Source organism: Schistocerca cancellata, chromosome 3, assembly GCF_023864275.1.
Source record: "Schistocerca cancellata isolate TAMUIC-IGC-003103 chromosome 3, iqSchCanc2.1, whole genome shotgun sequence".
NCBI lineage: Eukaryota > Metazoa > Arthropoda > Insecta > Orthoptera > Acrididae > Schistocerca > Schistocerca cancellata.
Genome location: NC_064628.1, coordinates 766,278,517 through 766,303,839, shown reverse-complemented (window position 1 = coordinate 766,303,839; position 25,323 = coordinate 766,278,517). Strand labels below are relative to the sequence as shown.

Genomic DNA, 25,323 nt, shown 5'->3' with positions numbered 1-25,323 from the left:
TGGGACTACCTGTGCTCTTTTCCAATCATTTGGAACCTTCCGCTCCTCTAGAGACTTGCGGTACACGGCTGTTAGAAGGGGAGCAAGTTCTTTCGCGTACTCTGTGCAGAATCGAATTGGTATCCTGTCAGGTCCAGTGAACTTTCCTCTGTTGAGTGATTCCATTTGCTTTTCTATTCCTTGGACACTTATTTCGATGTCAGCCATTTTTTCGTTTGTGCGAGGATTTAGAGAAGGAACTGCAGTGCGGTCTTCCTCTGTGGAACAGCTTTGGAAAAAGGTGTTTAGTATTTCAGCTTTACGCGTGTCATCCTCTGTTTCAATGCCATCATCATCCCGGAGTGTCTGGATATGCTGTTTCGAGACACTTACTGATTTAACCTAAGACCATAACTTCCTAGGATTTTCTGTCAATTCGGTACATAGAATTTTACTTTCGAATTCACTGAACGCTTCACGCATAGCCCTCCTTACGCTAACTTTGACATCGTTTAGCTTCTGTTTGTCTGAGAGGTTTTGGCTGCGTTTAAATTTGCAGTGAAGCTCTCTTTGCTTTCGCGGTAGTTTCCTAACTTTGTTGTTGAACCACGGTGGGTTTTTCCCGTCCCTCACAGTTTTACTCGGCACGTACCTGTCTAAAACGCATTTTACGATTGCCTTGTACTTTTTCCATAAATACTCAACATTGTCAGTGTCGGAACAGAAATTTTCGTATTGATCTGTTAGGTAGTCTGAAATCTGCCTTCTATTACTCTTGCTAAATAGATAAACCTTCCTCCCTTTTTTTATATTCCTATTTTCCATATTCAGAGATGCTGATTCCCTGTTCTGCATTCACAGAGTCGAAAAGTTAGGGTCTGTTTGTTATCAGTAGGTCCAAGATGTTATCTCCACGAGTCGGTTCTCTGTTTAATTGCTCGAGGTAATTTTCGGATAGTGCACTCAGTATAATGTCACTCGATGCTCTATCCCTACCACCCGTCCTAAACATCTGAGTGTCCCAGGCTATATCTGGTAAATTGAAATCTCCACCTAAGACTATAACATGCTGAGAAAATTTATGTGAAATGTATTCAGATTTTCTCTCAGTTGTTCTGCCACTAATGCTGCTGAGTCGGGAGGTTGGTAAAAGGAGCCAATTATTAACCTAGCTCGGTTGTTGAGTATAACCTCCACCCACAATAATTCACAGGAACTACCCACTTCTACTTCACTACAGGATAAACTACTACTAACAGCGACAAACACGCCACCACCGGTCGCATGCAATCCATCCTTTCTAAACACCGCCTGTGCCTTTGTAAAAATTTCGGCAGAATTTATCTCTGGCTTCAGCCAGCTTTCTGTACCTATAACGATTTCAGCTTCGGTGCTTTCTATCAGCGCTTGAAGTTCCGGTACTTTACCAATGCAGCTTCGACAGTTTACAATTACAATACCGATTGCTGCTTGGTCCCCGCATGTCCTGACTTTGCCCCGCACCATTTGAGGCTGTTGCCCTTTCTGTACTTGCCCGAGGCCATCTAACCTAAAAAACCGCCCAGTCCACGCCACACAACTCCTGCTACCCGTGTAGCCGCTTGGTCCCAGGTTATGTTCACGGAGTCCAGGTATAGCCTGAACAGTGGTTCTCGCCGGGTTTAAATCTGGCGTGAGCAAGGAACCAGATATCAATCCCTTAATGTCCTTGAAAGGGACCTGTATGGAGGCCGTGGTTTGATGGTGTGGGGTGGGATTATGATTGGTGCACGTACACCCCTGCATGTCTTTGACAGAGGAACTGTAACAGGTCAGGTGTATCGAGACGTCATTTTGCACCAGTATGTCCGCCTTTTCAGGGTTGCAGTGGGTCCCACCTTCCTCCTGATGAATGATAACGCACGGCCCCACCGAGCTGCTATCGTGGAGGAGTACCTTGAGATAGAAGATATCTGGCGAATGGAGTGGCCTGCCTGTTCTCCACACCTAAACCCCATCGAGCACGTCTGGGATGCTCTCTGTCGACATATCGCTGCACGTCTTCAAACCCCTAGGACACTTCAGGAGCTCCGACAGGTACTGGTGCAAGAATGGGAGGCTATACCCCAAAAGGTGCTCGACCCCCTGATCCAGAGTATGCCAACCCGTTGTGCGGCCTGTGTACGTGTGCATCGTGATCATATCACATATTGATGTCGGGGTACACGCGCAGGAAACAGTGGCGTTTTGTAGCACATGTGTTTCGGGACGGTTTTCTCGACTTGTCACCAATACCGTGGAATTACAGATCTGTGTCGTGTGTGTTCCCTACGTGCCTATGCTATTAGCGCCAGTTTTGTGTAGTGCCACGTTGTGTGGCATCACATTCTGCAATTATCCTTAATTTATGAGCATGAGTGTACATTGGATCCGTAAGCCTCCGGAATCGATGTAGGACGACATGTTTGTTTCCAGTCGGCTATCGTAACCCGACGGCGCATAACAAGGGCGACAATTGATTATCTCTAGCTCATACATTTACTCATTAACAAACTAATATTAGTGTGACAATATTATTAAAACAATAGTGTTTAGTTAACGTACCATGACTGGAGCATATCCTGAAGTTAAGACTGATCAACAGGGCCGGTTCGAGAATATATCCCCCCCCCCCCCCCTTTCATTAGGCGACCACCTTACCCGCTGCATTTTCAGAAATAAACTTATTTTCCTTGGGCCCTATATAATAAAAATAAATCTAATCATCGTAGAGTCAGTTTTTATTTCATTTATAATACGTAAGACATAGGTTTTCCTCTGTAACAGAAATACATTTCTAAATCTTATTTCTGAGCTGGATATTAAAGAAAGTCACAATTAATTTTCATTTAAGATAAACATGAGATCTTTACAGAATCTTAGTGAAAAATATATCATTTATATACACTGAAGCGCCAAAGAAACTGGTACAGGCATGGGTATTCAAATACAGAGATATGTGAACACGCAGAATACGGCGCTGCGGTCGGCAAAGCCTATTTAAGACAAGTTCAAATGTGTGTGAAATCTAATGGGACTTAACTACTAAGGTCATCAGTCCTAAGCTTACACACTACTTAATCTAAATTATCCTAAGGATAAACACCCACACCCATGCCCGAGGGAGGACTCGAACCTCCGCCGGGACCAGCCGCACAGTCCATGACTGCAGCGCCTTAGAACGCTAGGCTAATCCCGCGCGGCTTAAGACAAGTGTCTGGCGCAGTTGTTAGATCGGTTACTGCTGCTACAATGGCAGGTTATCAAGATTTAAGGGAGTCTGAGTGTGGTGTTACAGTCGGCGCACGAGCAATGGAACACAGCATCTCCGAGGTAGCGATGAAGTGGGGATTTTTCCCGTGCGACCATTTCACGAACGTACCATGAAAATCAGGAATCCGGTAAAACATCAAATCTCCGACATGGCTGCTGCCGGAAAAAGATCCTGTAAGAAAGACGACTGAAGGGTGTTCAATGTGACAGAAGTGCAACCCTTCCGCAAATTGCTGCAGATGTCAATGCTGAAGCATCATCAATAAGTGCCAGCGTGCGAACCATTCAACGAAACGTCATCAATATGGGCTTTCGGAGCCGAAGGTCCACTCGTGTATACCCTTGATGACTGCACGACACAAAGCTTTCCCCCTCGCCTGGGCCCGTCAACACCGACATTGGACTACTGATTACTGGAAACATGTTGCCTGGTTGCACGAGCCTCGTTTCGAATTGTATCGAGCGGATGGACGTGTACGGGAATGGAGACACCCTCATGAATCCATGGATGCTGCATGTCAGCAAGGACTTTTCAGGCTGGTGGAGGCTCTGTAATGGTGAGGGACATGTGAAGTTAGAGTGATGTGGGACCCCTGTTACGTCTAGATACGACTCTGACAGGTGACACGTGCCTAAGCATCCTGTCTTATCACCTATATCTATTCATGTCCATTGTGCTTTCCGGTGAACTTGGGCAATTACACCAGGTTAATGCGACACCTCACATCTCCAGAATTGCTACAGAGTGGTTCTGGAACACTCTTCTGAGTTTACTGAATTACTTCTGCATATGTTTATTAGGACTATGGCATTGCGCTATATGCACAAGACATTCGCTGCCGCCAAACTCCCGAGACATGAACATTATTGAGCATATCTGGAATGCCTTGCAACGTGCTGTTCAGAAGAGATCTCATCCCACTCGTACTCTTATGGATTTAAGGACAGCCCTGCAGGATTCATGGTGTCAGTTCCCTCCAGTACTATTTCAGAAATTAATCGAATCCATGCCACGTCGTGCTGCGACACTTCTGCGTGCTCGCGGGGGCCCTACACGATATTAGGCAAGTGTACCAGTTTCTTTGGCTCTTCAGTATATTAGTGTGACACGTGTGAAAGAATACGATAACAGAAGCAAAGACATTCCAGTGAACATCTGGTTTGCGACATAATTGCGAATGTGTGGTTACTAACCGTCAATAATTTCAGAATACTGTCCTGATTAGTACAGATGTAACTCAAATGTAAACATTGGGCTTAAAAGTCCGCATATAATTGGAGTTAACTTTCACCAATGGCCTATGTTACCTTGCGGAACTTTGGGCAGTGTGATACATGCCTGATGAGGCACAGGTACATTTTTTTTTTACTGATATAATGCGTCAATAGGTCCAAGATGGATACGTCAACCGAAGCTTATACCTGGGCATCCAAGGTAGCCCAAACTCAATCCTTCGGTTTCTTCTATATGGGGTCACGTCAAAAATAAAGTGTACATTACTCCAGTTGACACGGCTGTAGAAATGGCGCAGCGGTGTCAAGATCGAGATGATCGTGGGGGTGTTTCAAAGATTTCGCAATTTACTGCAGACGTGGGTGCAGTATTGCCTCCAAATGTGAGGACTACACGTGGAACACATCTCTCAACAGTTTCGAATGTATTGTGATTTGTACGGTAAATCAGGGTGATATGGTGAACAAAAAATTTGGGCCTCATAGAAGACAAGAAATTGTATATTTAAACAAAATAAAAACACTCTCCTTTCACAAAATACATAAGTAACACATTAACAGTACCACATCCTCTTTAAGGCACTATAAGAGTTAAAAAAATACTTATTTTTATCAATTTCACAATTTCACCCATTTATGTGGGTGAAATGGTTTCCCTTTGGGTGAAGTGGTGAACTTATTTTCCCTGCTTTTTGCCACACATAGATTCATATTTTGAACAGTCTTCATGCAGCCAACGTTGGCAGCTAATACATTTGATCCAATCCACATCCTTTTTAGTGCAAACTGTACAGTTCACCGCAACCTACACAACAACACTCTTCATCACTCGCGTCGTCGTCATCGTCTTGCAATTGGATATCCAGCGACGAGTCGGATTCGGTGTCAGTGGTAGATGCTTTTCGTTTGTTAGGCTGTTTCTTTTTGATAATTCCTTTGGTAGTCTCTTTGGTTACGGTTTTTCCTTTGGTTACGGTTTCCCCTCTGGTCCTCTTTTTAGCATTTGCTCTACTCTTCACTGACTCATTTTGTCGTTTTCTGTTTCACAGGTAGTCGATGTTCTCTGGAAAAGTCAAAACCTCAGCTAAAGCTCTGGACTTCTTCCTTGCAGATGCAACTTTATCTAGGAAAGGTATCGGCGAAATATGGTCCAAGAGTTTGCCAGGGGTTATTTGAGATTCTTCTGATGCCACTGTCGAGGTCATATCTGTTGCTTCTGATGAAGATTACGTGTTTTCCTGTGGATTTTCCGCCCGTTGCGAACATCCCAGTTGTGGTGAAGCTTGTATGTGTTCTAGTCCCTGATCGTTATCTACGTCTGCAGTTGCTTCTTCCGAGGGAGTAGGTATCTATCTCCTGCCAGTGCGAACAACTTGGTCGAGATGAAGTTGATCTGTTTTCATGTCGTTCGTTGTTAGCCTGATGTTGATCTGAAGCTGATGTTAAAAACGCGTATTCGGGGATGACATCAGGATTAAACAGGATGATTCCTGTGATTCTGAACCCCGATATTGCCTTTCCTGTCATAGCTGCTTCTACCCATGCCTTTGTAAGCAGTCCTCCGAACACTAGTCTGGGAATTTTTCTATTTGGATTCATTTTAATGTACGAATTGCAAGCATTGTAATCATAAGATTTCAGAGCTTTAAAAAATGCTCTGTCTAGCGGTTGCAGATACTGTGTGGTGTGGCTGGGTAGACAGAACAAAATTATGTTTTTTTTCTTCTGCAAACACTAATGTATCCACGCTGCTGCAATGAGAGCTAAGTCCATCCAAAATAAGCACGACTGTTCCCTCAGGCCTCCTACGTGCAAAGTGGTTCCTTAGCCACAGAAGAGAAATATCAGTTGTTACGTACGCCGACTTTTGTGACATGAATACCGTGGAACCCGGCGGCATATCGTCCTTGTACTCGGCCTTTTCATTTTTCTCTTCAAAACACAAGCTCGGGGTAAAAACATGCCCTCTCCATTGCGGCAAGCGATTACAGATATGGTTTCACCCTTTTCACCGGATGTTATCGCTGGCACGCTCTTAGACCCCTTTGCAGCCAACACGTAACCTGGTCTATTATTCAGCTGAAGACTCACCTACGTTGAATATATTTCCCGGCGTATCAAGGGGGTTTTGCTCTACCAAGATGTTCTGCAGCAATGAAAAATAGTCTGAAACGTTTTTCGTACTTAAACCCCTTGACCGTGCTGGCGAAACTCCATCCGATTTGCGGATTGAGAGTTCCGGATTTCTTTTTAAGAATAAATGTAGTGAGTCCATTCCAGCAATTTCCTTTTCTCGGTTAAATTTGTGATGTTGGTTATATTTCTCAGCTAATTTATATGCCATAGTACGTACTTCGGTCCTTGTCGGTGCAAATCCGAAGTTTTGTAATGTTATGATATGTTTTACCAAATTTTTCTCACATTCTTGTGTTAGTACAGGCAGCCCACCCAAAGGTTTTTTCGTGAAGCACCCGTATGCTAATTCTCTCTTCAGCGTTGCCCATGGAACGTGAAACTCCTTTGAGGCTTTATTCAGGGTGATTCCATTTTGCACCGCTTTTACGGCATCGTTAAGTTGCTCCTCTGTCCAATCAGCAAGGCTGGATCCTTTTTGTCTTTTGTAAAATGTACGCATCTTTGCCTGGAACAATGGCGGTAGTTAGAACATTTACTTTTTTAATCACTGACAAACCAAACTGTACTCGCAAAAAAATATATAAACTATTTTTTAAATTAACGATTGTATTGAGACGTCGGATAAAACAGAATATAACTCTCGCATGGGATAGGAAACGCTAACATTTCATGACTTGTCAAAAAACCTGGTTTGGATGTATCTAAATAAAAGCTTTACACTTTACACATAAGAAAAGTCCTTCACCGTATCACCCCTGCCCGTTTCTCCCATTTGCTGTGGGTGAAACGGTGAATTTCTCGGCAAGAAGATCAAAACACTAGACGCAACGATTTCTAGGAGTACATAATCAGTATAAGAAGGCAGAATATATCAAAAAATACCCCGCGGACTCAGCTACCTGAAGTAACATCTACAAATGCATGCAGCATATAAAAATTATTTAGCATCGAAAACAGTTTTGTACAAAGTACTTACGGTTTTTAAAACGGAGATGGTTTTCAACTCGTGCACACTGCACAGATGATTAGAGACTGTTGGCATGCAGACATACAGACATCTGTTTAACCAGTAAAGAATTAAAGCAAATCACCATTTCACCCGATTCACCATATCATCCTGACTTACCCTATAAAGTTACACGCTGAAGCAGCGTTGTATTTCTTGTTAACGCAGTCCTTGGATGTAATCTGCGCCCAATTAGATGGGGACTTGACGAAAAATTTACATTTCGAACACATCTGAAGTAACTAGGACGATGTTTCACAGTGGCCGCTTCTAGCTCAATGATCACGCGAACGGATCGTTTGCTGGAAGGTTGTTGCTTCCATGACTACACTTTCACCCGTGTCAGCTTCCACTGCTAACTTTTTCATTCTATGTATAAATTTTGCACTTGGGAGACTCTGGTGCCCCTCTCAGCCTCGTCGCCCAAGCTGTCATTTGTGTTCCTGGGGCGTTAAACCTGTCCTGTTGGCCAGTTAGATCGTTTCTTATGCCTTCAAAATGTGGTCAAATGTTTCTATAATCTTGAATTCATCTCGACAACTTCGTGGAGGTTGGCAGGTTATAAAACTCCCCTGTAACTGTATCTTGTTAAACTGGCGCATCCGAACATTTTTTTCTAATTCTCTTATTACGGTGAAGGCTCCTAAGTAGCAGAAGTCGACACAAAAACGAGCACGGTGCATTTAATTATTCTAAATCAGATCGTGAGAAATAGGGAATCCAATGTAGGTATAGTCAAGAACGACGCCGGACGACATCGGGTCAGATAATCTGTCTACATCTGCTAGGGAGCAATACGCGTCCAATGTAAGTGTAGACTAAGGAGGAAAGTTTCGGCAATATCTGAGTCGGTGTGGAATCACGAATATCATGTTCAGGACAACCAAAGTATTTTCATGGGGTATTTGAATGTGAACACGTTTCGACACACCTCTACCAGAATTTATTAGCCAACTCTATTCTTTCTAATGTATCTCTGAGCCCATCCAACGGATTCAGTTCTGTCACAATTTCACATATCTTATTCATACTGTGTTCCTTTCTTATGAAGCCTGAGAACAGCCTGAAAGAAGTTTATTTATTTTCAGTCTGTTTCACTCGAGCTTATGAAACAGGTTCAGCTTCCGTAGAAACATATAAACACAAAATATTAGGTACCTTTTCAATCTTACAAGAAGTTACAGCAGTAATATCAAAGAATGACGAGAGGTGTCTGTCAGACTTTAAACCCGAATAAAAGGCTATTCTCTACATAGGCAAGAGAACACAGTAGTATAATTAACGTTCACATACTCACCAAAAGTGAGGCCTGCAAAGAGTGAGGTCGTGCGCTAATTGGCCAATGGCAAGCAGCGTCCAATCCTCAGGTATCAGACCTCTAACGATAATCACGCTAATTCAGCTGATTCTCACGTCCCGATGGTCAACGAAACAGCACCTGTGAATCAGATAGTTGTCTCTTTTTTCTGACTGTTTCCTCCTTGTGACTATCAAATAAATTTGAACACATGAATCAATCTTCTCACTGACTAATTAAAACCGTGTGCGGAAGAGGGCAGGATTTGAGCCCAGGTGATAGAATACTGTAAGTTGCAAAGGTGATGAACAGAGTTAGATTAACAGTCTGACACAAAGTTATAACTAAAGATAAATACATTAACCTAGGTTATACTTCACTTTTCTTTAGTTCAAATCTTGGTAGGAAGAAGACTGCACTTTCGACGTCAGTTACATCGTTATTCGTATAGTCAAATGAACTACTAAATAAACAACGGAGAACCACAAGTTCATTACAGAAACGGTACGTGTTTGCAATTAAGATACCAATCAATAGCGACGTTCTAGTCGCTCGTGTGTTATTATGTCTACAACTTTACTTCAGCCGTTTTGCAATAGACGGGTGTAGCGGCAAGCGGGGCTCCGGTGATTGGTCGTAGGTGTAAAACAATAAGCTTAGGCATCTGTAAACATAATGCCATAAAAATATTAGTCGATTTGTGATTGCATCGTAAGGTTATTCTCGATTAAGTACGTCAACTTACGTAGCCATTTCTCGCCATTTGCGGGAGGTTTTAATTTTCTGCTTTAACATGAAGAGATCTGCTGCTGTGGCTCTTAAAATGCTGGGTAAGACTACTGGTAAGAGAACTATTAGTGGAAGAACGTAAAGAGAATGTTTTCAACGCATTTAGAAGGTGATTTTGATGTCGAAGACCGGCATGGGGGGTGGAAGACAGAACGTTTTCGTAGCTACTGAGACAGACGAAGACAATCACAGAACACCATTATCGAAAGCAATTGATGCGTTCGAGCCCAGCACTGAAACACAAACGGCCACAATACAGCGATAGACACGTAAAGGTAATTTTGCAGCGGGTCAGTGCTCGACCCCATGTCGCAAAATCCGTCAAAATATACATGTAACGTTGAAATGAGAAGTCCTATCCCTCCCGCCGTATTCTCCATACGTTGTTCTCCCTGACTACCACCTTTTTCGATCAGTGGCATACAGTCTCGCTGACCAGCAGTTCCGATTATATGAACAGGTGCAAAATTGAATCGATTCATGGATCCACACAAAAGAAGCCCAGTTCTTCCGCCACGGGATTCGTAAGTTATCCGAAAGATTGGAGAATGTAGTGGCCAGCGATGGGCAATACTATGAATCATAATTTTTTGTGAGTTTTTCATAATAAGGCCCCAAAATTCGAGAAAATACGGCGGAAGCAATGTTGTAGACCTAGTAATAATCTACCAGAGTACTATAATAACTGACGGAATCCAACTCAAGCAAACGTCTGCGCTACCATGAGGGCAACGAAGAAGAGAGGTGGGACAGTGCCATCTAAATCCATGTAGTAACAGTTACATTACAAGTCGTATAGCAACAAATGAAAGGGCTCCATCACGGCAGCGATACGTGTACAATTTTATATCTTGTCCGCGCTGCGTGGCCTAGTGGGGGAAATGACCTGAACTAAAATATAAATTATATTCCGTGTTGCAACTTGTGGCTGTGAATTGTCTAAGTGAACGTGTGACATATATGTGAAAAGCGTAACTTTATAATCACAAGTACAGACAAATACATCAACCCAATTTTCTATCTGAGTTAGATATTGAACTGGGATGTTTCCAGTATTTCTAATTTTAGTGACCAAAGTAGCAGTCACAACAGGTGTACAAATATTTAAATACTGTATATTTAGAAACAATCGCTAACCATAAAACTGAGTTTGTGAGAAGCAGAATCGAATTTCGGTTTGGAGTTGTCGGGTCATCTGTTCTGCAAAGTTATTAAGGGTTTCCTGGCCACTTGTTGACAAATTGCCTGTTGCCTTCTGTGTCAGCCGATGTTTGTTTGATGAGTATTCCAAGGTTTCGCCAACATGAGCGGCTGGCGTTGCCAAAGCTTCAACCTCCATTGTTAGTGGTGGACTGGAGTCGAGCTTGTGGCCGTAGATCACAACTGGCGCGCCAACGACCATCGGGTTTCCCGCGGTCATTATCGCTGCGGTTCGCCCCTTGCTACCTGCAATGGTCGTTTGCTACTGAACGAGAATCCAGGACCCGTTCACCTTGAGCCTGCCTTCTTTCTTGTTGAAACTATTCCCATGTTTGTGTATTTCCATAGCATCCGTGAGCGAGAGGGTGTGACAGCTCTTCTGTATAGCAAGAACTTTCGTGTCGGTGAATTTTACTAAGTGGTCGGTCACTCACAGAGTGTGCTCCACAACGGCCGATTTCTCCACCTGTCCCAACCTGCAATGCCGCTTATGTTTGGTGATCCTGATGTTGATTGGCCGTCTCGTAACTCTAACATATGCGGTATATTTCCGGCGTTGCAAGTGGGGTCCTTTTTCTCCTTTGCCAATCTGAGACTCTCTTTGATCTTCTTTGTCGGCTTATAAATAGTTTTTACTCCGGTTTGGCGCAATATACGACCTATTCTGTCCGTCATTCTGGGAATGTATGGCAGAAAGGCCGTATCCGACATTTGTTTTTCTGACGTGTCACATCGCCGTGTGTTTGATTCTGTGACGCTTCTTATGTAACTGGTGTAGTACCCACTGCTCTTCAAGATGCTTTCCAAATATTGCATCTGGCGTCTGAGGTGCTGCGGCTCACATATTCGTCTTGCTCGAGTTACGAGCGTATTAATTCCTCTTTTCTGGTTCGGGTGGTGATTTGACATTTCCTGCATTATTTGGATTTGATCTCTTGCATTGGGGGTGTTTGCAGTTAAATTATTGGCATAAGGTCCGCCTGTTATGCAGAACACTGTTTTTTCCTATCACTCAGACGTGTTTCATCACCTTTGTGCCATCGTCAGTGGTTTTCTTCAATTAAATCTGTGCAATGTGAACGTATTTTAAATGAGAACTCATCTACGAAAATTAAAGACAGTTACTGTTGTCATTAGCTTAATTTTACATTACACAGTTATGCACATTATCACATACTGGTAGCTTGTCATCTGCGACCAAATGATGTTAATGAGAATTTGGTTGGCCAGTTAATACATCACTTTATATCTAGACGTAATTTCATTGTGGCAAGATATTTCGCCCCAAAATTTGCTATTACTTACGCTTAGTTTCGGCAAATTCTTTTTCATGAATTATTGAGAACCACACACAAAAGTACACATCTTTTGCAGGCTTTCGTTTGTAAATAACACTTTTCACTTTGCCAAAACATTTGTAAACATGTTATCGAGTGTCCACTCCCATCTGACGTCCATTTATTCTCAAGTAAGTATAGTGCCATATTTGATATTTTGTTGGTTTGTTTACTCTCTCTCTCTCTCTCTCTCTCTCTGGTGTGTGTGTGTGGGGGGGGGGGGGGGGGGGCGCGTGCGCGTGCTTGTTCAATAGTGTGCATTTGCGTAGAGTAATATTGTTAAGTAGTGGACGTGCGACCGTAGTGCGTCAACACTGTAGTATCACAAATCACAATGGAGCAACATTACTATATCAGGTGTTCAGGACATAGTTTGGGAAAAAAAAGGTGTGCAATGTTTGCATCACACGACTGACTCCAGAACAAAAACAACGAAACGTCGACACCTGCCGCGACTTGATTGAGATACAGAAAACTGACAATTATTTTCTGGAAAACATCACCCACGGGCGACAAGACGGTTTTATCAATACGAACCTACCACAAAATAACAGAGTACAGAAATTCACATGAAGAGTCAATGTTTTAACGACGTAACCGACATTTAAGCCAATATGACACGCGTTGAACTCAACTGAGGAGAGACTAAGTAGGGCGCCAAAAGTATTCAAACATGATATTTAATGTTTCTCTATTTTTTATTAATCTAGTCTCGAGATTTAAGGCAACCACACAATCTTAATGTGTTATTTCTCAAATTTGTTTATTTGCGATCAACGGAACAATGGGGAGATGCATGTTGGAGACTACAGGAGACAGAAAAACAAAAAATGGATCTGAATACAAATTGCAACGGAAGAAACAATTACAACTGTAATAAAAATGAAATAGAAGGGAACGACATATGGAGCTCGACGATTGGATGATAGATGGAGCAAGGAAATTATTTGCTAGATTCTACATGATAAAAAATACCAAGACGATGACTTAATGGAATGGCTATATGGCAACCGTTTCATGCAGAACTAACATGGATGCATATAGCTTACGATAGACATGGACTAGTCTCGAGGACTTACCCAGCGGTGGACGTCGAACAGATAAAAATGCTTTATTAATTTTTATTTTCCATATTTGCAATAATAAATTTATACACCTGTCAATAATAATAATTTCATATGCAAGACTCGCAATGCGAAGCCTTCGAGACATCTCTATTCTTGGGTTCAATTAAGTTTTTTCATGTGCAAGTAGTGGTTATATAGTGACAGGCTGGATTCTGGACCAGACCACACACAAGCATTTGTCAACCCTATCACTGCAACCGTATCTACCGAAGTTCGCCTTGCACTTGAGATCCCTGCATCCAGTCGGTTGCACGATTTCCAAAAAATATAGGGCAGCTCAGCCTTGGCGACATCTTCTTTAACAGCTGTACAAGAGTTATGTGGTATGCCGTAGGAGCCAATGACGTGGTGAAAGTCTTGCAACTGGACAGCACTTCGGCGACTTCGTGTCACTGAGCCAAGGGCAATGATGTACCCAGACAGAAGGTCACCCATCCAAGTAACAACCGGGCCCGACATTGCTTAACTTCGGTGATAGACAGGAACAGGTGTTTCTAACGCGGCATTGCCCTTGCATGTAATACTGCTATCGCCCGAGTTTTAGTCATCGGTCTTCAAGAGTTAATAAAAGTGGTTTCGTGGTATTCACGAAGAACTTTCATTACCTGTGTCCCGAAAGATGCTCCTACTATCTGTGGGTAAGTAGTGCTAGTCTTCCAACTGCTTCGATATTCCCGCTGCTGTTGCCCCACTTCTCACTTTCGGTGGAGCTATGCCGATGAGAGGAAACATTTTGTGTGTACTACCGGCTTATGGGGACACAATGCACATTGCGTTGTCGAAGACGATGTCAGTCTCTCCGTGGTGTTAATCGAGTTCTGTTCTACCACTGTAACAGCAAAGTGATAAAGATAAGCCATACAAATTCTAAAGGGAAAAAATGTAGTTGTGGAATCACTGACAGTATGGTTTCTGCACGTCTGTTCTCATACTGCTGCAAGCAAGCTTCCAGCCGTCACTTTGCTGCATATGATGTTCGACGTTTATAGCATTGTTTTAGATCTACACCTATATGTCTTCTTCGCAATTCATATTTAATTGCCTGGCACTACGTTCTTCGAACCACCTTCAAACTGTTTCTCTATAGTTACACTCTTTAATAGTGCGTGGGAAAATGAACACTTAGATCTTTCTGTTCGAGCTCTGATTTCTCTTATTGCGATGACCATTTCTCCCTATTTAAGTCGGCGACAGTACAATATTTTTACATTCAGAGGAGAAGTTGGTGATTGAAATTTCGTGAAAAGATCTCGCCGCAACGGAAAACGCCTTTGTCTTAATGACTGCCCCCAAACTCGCCTATCATAACCGTGACCACTCCCTCCCCCCTCTCCCCTTATTTCGCGATGATACAAAACGATTCGCTCTTCTTTGGACACTCATGTCCTCTGTCAGTATTATCTGGTAAGGATCCCATACCGCACAGCAATAATCTGCAGACGGCGGACAAGCGTATTGTAGGCATTCTTTTCACTTCTCAATATTTCCACCAAATACTCTGTTCTTACGGATCATTGGCACTTTGGAGCCTCGCAGCAAGGTCACATCGTAACGACACCACAAAATGACACACTTCAATGTAAGCAAGCCAGTCCACTAAAACTGTCGGAAACAGTGCCCACACCTTGCAAAAGAGGGAATAGAAAATTTTGTTCAAAAATAGTTCAAATGGCTCTGAGCACTATGGGACTTAACTTCTGAGGTCATGAGTCCCCTAGAACTTAGAACTACTTAAACCTAACTAACCTAAGGACATCACACACATCCATGCCCGAGGCAGGATTCGAACCTGCGACCGTAGCGGTCGCGCGATTCCAGACTGCAGCGCCTAGAACCGCTCGGCCACTCCGGGCGGCGAAAATTTTGTTTTTTGACTCGTTCATATGGTTGGAAAGATTGGAAAACCACGTTTTGCCAACAAAATTCATGTTGGCTAAACTTTCTGTAGTTAAAAAACAGAAAATTTCTGACATTTTTCAATGTTTTTCAAAATATCTCACTTTCTTGTGCTCCTAACGCTTTGGCGTCTATTCCCTTTCTAAAAGAGCACAGAATTCTCTACTAATTTAATTGATACAACTTTGTCCTGCACCCAATACCAAGGGCCTTGCCGCAGTGGTAACACCGGTTCCCGTCAGATCTCGAAAGTTAAGCGCTATGGAGCTGGGCTAGCACTTGGATGGGTGGCCGTCGGGTCTACCGAGCGCTGTTGGCAAGCGGGATTCTCTCAGACCTAGTGAGGCCAAGTGAGGAGTTACCTGAGTGCTCCGGTTATGAACACTGACAACGGCGGGAGAACTGTGGGCTGACCTAAATGCCCCTTCATATCCGCACCCCGTGACGCCTACCAGCTGAAGATGATACGGAGATCGGTCGGTACCGTTGAGCCTTCAGAATCTTGTTCGGCCGGAGTTTCAATTCCGAATGCGCTTCAATTTGTCCAAATTACATCCATTTTTCAACATTTGTACAAAATGGCAAAAACCAAGTTTTTGAGCACTTTTATTCCAGTTTGTGTTTATATCGTAGAAATACATTACCTGTTATGTTATACATGGGAAGTGAACAGCTCACTTTGCGGGACAGCCAGAATATACGGATCGCTTACTTCATAATCAGTCCCTACTAACACACTCGGCACAAATTGCGTGAAGTCTTTTTGTGGAATATAAGACTAGTTGCGTACAGGTACCGTCCATGTTTTACAGGTGAATGACATCAATAATCATTTGCAAGAAAAAGTTGATCGGAATTTTTATTTACGGAACGACACTGCATTTATTACTTGGTGTGGAACTCTGTTTTCTTTGGCGATTCTTTTCACAGTCTATTGTCGTGATATTTTGATGATATAAATGAAATCGTCTAATGTGGGTTTGCGTTTCAGTTGCGAAAAAAATGTAATGAGAGATGAACGTGTGAAAAAGAAAGGAATCGGCACGCTGATCGATTGTACTGTTAAACCTAATTGATCTGCTCACACACGTTTTCTGAAAAGGCTCAGCGAAGTGGCAGTGCATGAAACATGCTACAAAAGAAGTATGTTAAGGAGAGAATGATAGCAGTTAGCCTTCGACATCCTAAGGAACCAACAAGCATGTCACGTCGGTCCCAGGAGAAAGGTCAGTTCAGTTTCACAGAGGGATACCTGTATTTCCTCTGTGCAAGAGGAAATCCTGATGACTTGTTAACTACGCAATTAAAAATGCTGCATGCTAAACAAAGTGTTGTTTCTAAAAGAAATGAAATTGCATGTGCTACCTTCAGTATTAGAACAAGCTAAACGACGTGCAGATGAATTTGGCCAACAAATGGTGGTAGAACAGATTCAAAACGCAAATGACTTGGGAGCTGCAGATGGGTGGAATCAGAGATTTCGCTACAAAAAGCTGTTTCAACGTGTTTCGGGTAGTGGAGAGAAATGAGGGTATCGACCTGCAACCGAAATAGATGAAGGGATGCAAGCTATTTTTACCCACCTGGAGGCCAATACGGAAGAATGTCAGTTTCTTATGGACGATCTATTAGAGCAAATAGCATCACGACCTCACCATGATGTCTGAACTGTCAAAGTTCGCCATTTACAGATATATGGTGGCGATGCGATGATAGCTGAAACAGTTTCACAGGCAGCAGTCGTTTGTTTCAAGAACGTTGAGCTCCAAGCACACAGTGAAAAGTAAAGTGCACAGTAGAAGAAACGCAGATCCTCAGTAGGATGGATTCCGAATCGTCAAAGCAGCTGCAAATATCATATTAGACAGTACCCTCCATGTAATAACTTTTTATGTGATGTAAGAGTCTGTTATGCCAGAATCTGTAAAATTGCTCTTTGACAAAATAATTTTGAAACCCAAGCGGTGTCCCAAAAAGTGGGAGAAAATGTGCGTTTCTCTTGCTCACGTGCCCATAAGTGCTGTGGCCCACGTTCATCTATTATTTCATGCCTCTTGAAAGCGAACTGTGCCTACCCGTACCGGAAGTTTGGCTCAAAACATCATATTCAGATTTGGTCTCGTCTTGGATTTGCAGCGTCTTATACTGAAACTGTCTTATTGGAAGTATCTTCAATCCTTTCAGCTTAACAACAAAAGACAACGAAATGACGCAGCTTGTCAATTTGTGTTTGATAATCAACATTTCAGTAAAACACCGCTGACGCAACTGGTACTTTTCAAATAATGTGAGGTATAACGTGTGTTAAACAGGTTTGTTTGCGTGGCCATCCTCCACAGCAAGCATATAAGTATCTTGGTCCCCGGTTAGAACCACGCTATTGCTTAAATTTTGAATAAAAGTCATCAGCCTTGGCGGCTGAAGCCTTACGGCATAAAACGTCCCCCTCGTTCTGTCAACGGCCTTTTGAAAGGGGGGGGGGGGGGGACAGAGGTCCAGGGCATTGCCCTAGGCGGGAGGAACTGCTCCTAAAAGGTCCAAGAATCAAGAATGATCAACGGCATGAGGATGCAGAAGGCAATGGAAACCACTGCATTAAAGACACAGAATGCATAACCACAAGATATGTGGCTAACAATAGTTCAGTTACATATACCGACGACGCAAGAGGATGACGAAGAGATAGAGAAAATATATGAGGATATTCAACGGGCAATTCAGTATGCAAAGGGAGACGAAAATCTAATAGGATAATTGGACTGCGGGTGTAGGCAAAGTAATAGAGAAAAAGGTTACAGGAGTACACTGGCTTTGTTGTAGAAATGAGGGAGGAAAAATTGCAGCGAGTAATAGCAAACAACTCTGTTCAAGAATCACATTAGGAATACTTCAGAAAGGCCGGGAGGTACGAGAAGATTGCAGTTACACTGCATCATGGTCAGGCAGACATTCCGAAATCAGATACTGAATTGTAAGGCGTAACCAGGTACAGATGTACTCAGACCACTTCACTAGTGATGAAGAGTAGGCTGAGTTTACGAGACTAGTTGGGAAGAAACAGTCTGCAAAGAAGTGGGATACGGAAGTACTAAGGAATGAAGAGAGACGTCTGAAGTTTTCTGAGGCTATAGACAATGCGCTAACGAACAGATCAGTAGGGAGTTCAGCTGAAGTGGAATGGACGCCTCTCAAAAGAGCAACCACGTAAATTACAAAGAAAAACATAGGCACAAGGAAGATAACGGCAAAGAAACCCTGGGTAATAGAAGAAATACTTCAACTGGTCGACGAAAGAAAGAAGTACAAGCCACTTACGAATGAGATGAATAGGAAGTGGAGGGAAGCAAGAAATGATTGTACGAAGGACTGACTCACCGTATAGAAAAGTCAAAACAACCTATGGTGAAATTAAAAGCAAGGGCGGTAACATTAAGAGTGCAATGAGAATTCTACTATTAAATGCAAAGGAGAGAGAGGAGATGTGAAAAAATAACACTGACAAGTGAGAGCCTCTGTGAGGGGGGAAGCATTGTCTGACGACGTGACAGAAGAAGAAACAGGCGTCCATAGCGAAGAAACGGGGATCCAGTATTACAATCAGAATTTAAGAGAGCTTTGGAAGAAAGGGATAGATAAAATTCTCTCTGAATTTCTACAGTCACTGGAGGAAGTGGCAAAAAAAAAAAAAGATTATTCACGATGGTGTGTAGAGTGTATGAGACTGGCGCTGTACCATCAAACTTTCGGAAAAACATCGTCCACACATTTCCGAAGATGGCAAGAACTGACAAGTGCGAGAATTATCTTACAATCAGCCTAACAGCTCAAGCATGTAAGTTGCTGAAAAGAATAATATACCGAAGAAAGGGAAAGAAAATTGAGGTTCTCTTAAATGACTCAGTTTGGCTTTAGAAAAGGTAAAGACACCAGAGATGCAGTTCTGATGTTGCGGTTGTCAATGGAAGCAAGACTTAAGAAATATCAAGACACGTTCGTTTCGTTCATAGGATTTGTCGACCTGGAAAAAGCGTTCTACAATGTGGAATGGCACAAGATGTACGAAAAGACGACTAATACACAATGTGTACAAGAACCAACAGGGAACAATATCACGGCAAGACTAAGAACGAAGAGTGGGATTAGAATCCAAGGCGAGAGGATATCAGTGAAAGTGAAGAAGAATTACAGGATCTGTTGAATAGAAGTAACAGTCCAATGAATACGGAGTATGGATTGAGATTAAATCAAAGAAAGACGAAAGTAATGAGAAGTATCAGAAATGAGAACAGCGTCAACCTAATATCAGAACTGGTGGTCAGATGAAGGTAAAGAATTCTGCTACCTGGGCAGCGAAATAATCCAAGATCGACTGAACAAGGAGGACATAAAAAGCAGACTAGCACTGGCAAAAATGCCATTCCTGGCCAGGAGAAGTCTGGTAGTATCAAACACAGACATTAATTTGAAGACTAATTTTCTGAGAATGTATGTTTGGAGCACAGCATTGTAGGGTAGTGAAACATGGACTGTGGGAAAACCGGAACAGAAGAGAATCGAAGCACTCGAGATGTGGTGTTACACACGAATGTTGAAAATTAGGTGGACTGTTAAGGTAAAGAATGAAATGGTCTTCCGCAGAATCGGTGAGGAGAGGAACATATGGTAAACACTGACAAGAACAGGGGACAAGATGACAGGACAGCTGTTAAGATATCACAGAATAACTTTCATGGTACAAGAGCGAGCGGTAGAGGGTTAAAATGGAACAGGGAGACAGAGATTGGAATACATCCAACAAATAACTTAGGGCATGTGAGTGGAGGTGTTTCCGAAAAAAATTAAGTAATTTCTGAAAATTTTCAGCTTGACCCTCGTACACAGCTGAATATGATTAGCAGCACTGTGTGACTGATTGTAAGTTTCCCAAGGCTGCAGTGTAAATAGATCATCAACCGCAGGTGAGCACACGTGATCACATGCGTTTAGATTACCTACATGTGATGCAATTAGGAACAAGCGTAGAAGCGAACAGCTGCTTTGGATGTAATGAGAGATAAGAATTAATGGTCGACTCTTGATAACTGACCAGATTGATGCCAGATAAAGTATGAAATAAATTGTGCCAGGCAAGAACCTATGTTGGCGCAAACTTCTAATTTTAAATGTATGACGAGAATAAAGAACAACGACTGAGCCGATGAAATGTACGATTCGTGAGTAATTTGTACTTCAGATGGTAAATTAACGGCTATCCTGTTCACATATAACGAAGAGCAACTTTTCGACTTCAGCTGCAGAGTCTGTGTTGACACTAAAGGCTGAGAAGAGGCACAGCGGATGGACTACAAGATGTCTATCGATCCAGGAAGACTACCTGCAGAATGGTTCATAGAAATAAATGGTCACCAGCTTAGTATCCCATAACTTCGCTAACCGACATAATTAATTAATCATAAGAGCTTACTGCTTACTACGGTAGAAGATGATTTTTAAAAAAGTTCCGATGAATCACGAGTTTGGCCTTTTTTATGGTTTGGGTAGTTGTACAAGAGGACTTGGTTGTTTACCACAATCCAAATGTTGAACATCATTTCAATTATTTGTGCAGATATATTTTTAAGAAGGGAGGAAAAATTGGTATCAAGACTATTCTGACACAGTCTACTTGCATAAACGTATGTATCCTCCGGACTGGAATAACTACTTCCTCGGTTTATGGGAAGCTATTAGGTGGTGGTAATGAATTTCTTTATTTTCAGGTATTCTAATTACTCTACTTGATCCGAAACGGATCCTCCACCAGGACTTTTGTCCTCAGTTTCTTCGACATCACTTTCACAGCAGCCACTTCCGCAGGGTCTGGCCGTCGTTTTGAAGTAGTAAGAGACAATGCACCAATTTTGTAAAAGAAAGATTGGAAAAGGAATCTATGTGGCTTTCAGCAAGATAATACACAGCAGTTCACCACAGATAAACCACGGAAAACCCACTTCATGATCGTTGGACAGGTATTTGGGACTCCCCATTTCTCTTTCGCTTTTCTGCTTCCTCCGTAAGAGTCGATTAACGGTTACGCCATGTCGCCCGTTGGCTGTATTCGTTGATGATGATTATTGGAGCTTATGGGCAGGCTGTATACTGATTTATCATGTAATCATCGAACACGAACTTAAAGAACTCTCTTTGGTTGTTTCCCGAACACAGAATCTGGCGAAATTTTGTTCCTCTCATCATCGCTGACGGAAGTAATTTCTGCACCGCGTCGTGAATGGATTTATCGTCTTGTAAACAATTCTACTCTAACTACTACGAGAAAAAATTGCAGCTACACGGCAAATTAAAGATGGAGCAACATACCGTTAATTATCTTCGTTCAGGTGTTTGAAGACGAAGTTGTATGAGCTTGTGACCAACAAAATGTTACTGAAAACCGCCCTGTCGTAGGAGAAAAGTTTCGCACGTTTCAACAAATATTACAAAAACTTAGAGAATGAACTAAAAATGACAACACTTGAAATATGCAGCTTTCCGTCCAAAACTGTGTCATCAGCAAAAGGAAAATACTTGTGTCACAACAGACACGAAAAAAATGGTTCAAATGGCTCTGAGCACTATGGGACTTAACATCTGAGGCCATCAGTCCCTTAGAACTTAGAACTACTTAAACCTAACTACCCTAAGGACATCACATACATCCATGCCCGAGGCAGGATTCGAACCTGCGACCGTAGCGGTCGCGCGGTTCCAGACTGAAGCGCCTAGAACCGCTCAGCCACCAAGGCAGGCACAACAGACATGACACACAGATATACAAGTGGAGCTGTGTCAATAAATATTCAAAATCACTCATCCTTCAAGATAAATTTCTACTAACCAAGGGCACTTCCTTTTACTACCGTGCACGTGGGACGACCCGAAAAACTCATAAGAGGTATGCAATACCTGGCAGATGGCGGTGGCATGATAGCAACCGACTGTGAATGACAACTACTTCGCTTTGTTACATTACAATTAGAACCTACGGGTTTTTATTGCACGTATAACGCTGTAAGACAGATAAAGAGCGTAAGTAATGGGTTGGCGAGACGTGTGGAGTGCGGCTGAAGGGACACACTTTTCAGTGGACAACGAGATTACTGTTCAGATCGAGACGGACTGTTGTGTGTGTGTGTGTGTGTGTGTGTGTGTGTGTGTGTGTGTGTGTGAGAGAGAGAGAGAGAGAGAGAGAGAGAGAGGTTTCGTTGATGCTGGTAAATGTCAGATGGTGGTGGTTTCAGGACACTCAACGACGTGCTTACCAGCGCCCTCGAATGTCTTTACATTACGTCTGCTAACTACACACTATAGCGCACAATAACAGTACTACTGGCGCCACATAATTAACAACGCAGGGAACAGCTGACAAATCACTTGCTCCCGTTTCTGCGCTTGAATAACAGCTGTAGAGTTCTATACTTTCTGATAGGCAATGAAAATGCCATTTATCCTGAATCGTGCAGAACTGATCGAGGAAGACGCCCAGAATGTGAAAGTACTTACTTGATCTGTCCTACAGGGCACGTTTGAGATACTACCGGGAGGGAAGAGGCCGTATTGAATCCTAATGCAATAAAATGCGAATTGTAAGTTCCCAATGGTTCCGCTGTCTTATGGCGTCAATGTCACGAGGAGTCGCTGCAGTGATCAAGAGAACAGAAGCTACAAGCAATTAGAGAGCTGTATGCGAGTCAGCTGTAGTCAGCTGTTTATAAGTTATTCTGAATAAAAGAACGAGCAATTAGTGTTTAACAGCTATAGAAACTTATGACGCCCTCTCTATTAATATGGCAGATGGAACAATTAGCAAAGCTTTCAACACAAGTAAACGAACAGAACTAACTACACAATTTCTACCTATGTAGATACCGCGAAGTTGCTGTATGACAAAAGAAATGAAAATGTAGTAAAAGCGTGTTTTTCTTCATTCTGTATTAGATGAAAAAGTCGCTGCGAGGATTGGAGCATTAACCACATGGCACTCTATGCTTCTTGAGCAGGAAAGCATTACAGTGTCCGCCGTGCGTGAAGGTTAGTGACTATGTAGTGAGACAGCTACCATGTTACCCGCCGCCTTTCTGCTCTGATTCCATGGAGTTAGGTCTTCGCAAACGAAGGATTTATACATATGAGAGAATCCTATTATATGTTGTTTCTTGACAAAGATAACAAACAGTAATATGTTTTTGACTACTACTTGTGACTTTGCTCTCCTTTTTGTAAAAGTAATCTGAGCAGGAAAATAAATTACGTGCTTAACACGAACACAATAACCACTCCAGCATTTTATTTTAAACTCATACGGAAAGTAGCGTACAGTGCGAAATTTTAAATTTGTTCATGGCTGGAAAATGAAGGGCTGATCAATATTTCATTCTTAACGGGAAGCTCTATCACCTACAACATTAATACACTTTATTTGAAGTTCACGTCAGTGGATTTGCGTACAGATCACGGAAAGTACTCAAAAGGGCACGGAGCACCAACGTTCACAAGGAAATACAACTAGAGAAGGCCGTTACCTCTTGTACATATTCCGCCGAAATAGGCGGCACAATGCGACTAAGCTGCAGCGAGCCGTGCAAAAATGCAACAGGAAGCAATATGCTTGAAAGCTTCTCAGGCGTTGCGTCGGCCTGTGCAGTGGTATCTGCACAATCACTGTCGCACCTAACGACGACGAGCTGCTTCATCCTTGAAATATTGTGCGGTTTCCACGACACTATGCGACGCAATGCCCACGAACTTTCCAAGAAGTTATCACGTCGGGAAAGCCGCAAACAGCACGGGAAACAACGTGTCAGACATATTCATGAAGATAGGGCTGTTTACAACAAGATAATGTAGCATGTTTCGTTACAAGTTCATTTAGTAAGGGCGAAAGCGGTCACGGAGATGTTCAGCAAACTCTACTGGCAGACGCTGCAAGAGGCGCGTTCTTCAAATGGTTCAAATGGCTCTGAGCACTATGGGACTTAACATCTATGGTCATCAGTCCCCTAGAACTTAGAACTACTTCAACCTAACTAACCTAAGGACTTCACACAACACCCAGTCACCACGAATCAGAGAAAATCCCTGACCCCGCCGGGAATCGAACCCGGGAGCCCGGGCGTGGGAAGCAAGAACGCTACCGCACGACCACGAGCTGCGGACAGGCGCGTTCTGCATCATGGAATGGTCTAACGTTAAAATTTCCCAGAATGTACGTTCCTAGTAGAGTCACCCAATATACTACTTCCTTCTACGTATATCTCGCGAAAAGACCATGAAGATAAAATTAGAAAGCTGCGAGCCCACACAGTACACAAGGTACCCTCCGCCACACACCGTAAGGTGGTATAAATGTAGATGTTGTCCCCATAATCGAGACAATGAAGAAAATTTTACACTGCTTATTAATATTACTATCAACACACTAGAATTAAATACTTCCATGCTTTATTACAGTATTTTTTCACCTTTTCAGTAATTTCTAGCTGTTTTGTCTGGTGGTCCTCTCACGGTTAGAGCAATGCTAGCTGCAGCGCACCCTGAAGTCTCGTATCAGCGTCCGCGCGAGAATTTTTTATAAAGTACTGTATTTTAATCCGTAAAGTAAGTCGGAGCTCTAATGGTATGATTGTGCTTCGCTAGAATCATAATCATGATCATGATGAATGTTTGTCTGGTAATAACTCTTACATCGAAATTCACATTCAATGACCAAGATGTAGGGACCGATCATGACCACATTGTAATGGGTTACAACACACCCATAATACGATTCATACGTTTTGTAAGTTAAAGGTTTTCTATCTTGATTAGTGAAACCTATTCCTTGAAACTTTCTACAGAGTATTTCTGTTAACACTGGTAAGCCTAATGAACAAGTGTTACAAGTAGTCACGTATTACATACTACTATATGTTAGTCATTTGGTTAGCTTATCAAATGACGTAAATACACCATAATGTTGAATCATGTAAACGTGCTCACTTAAACATTGCACTGCGA

The 25,323-nt window shown here is 42.5% G+C and overlaps 1 protein-coding gene across 2 annotated transcripts in view; it reads right to left on the bottom strand.

Annotated features, from left to right (window-relative positions):
- The window catches only part of LOC126175799 (A-kinase anchor protein 1, mitochondrial), a 285,989-nt gene that overhangs the window by 100,432 nt on the left and 160,234 nt on the right, over nucleotides 1-25,323 (bottom strand). The window contains exon 3 of one of the 2 annotated variants that reach the window (XM_049922782.1): nucleotides 8,943-9,083. The exons of the other annotated variant lie outside the window; for it this stretch is intronic. The gene's annotated coding sequence lies outside the window, so the exon portion shown is untranslated. The remainder of the gene's footprint in view (nucleotides 1-8,942; nucleotides 9,084-25,323) is intronic. 2 annotated transcript variants of the gene reach the window in all.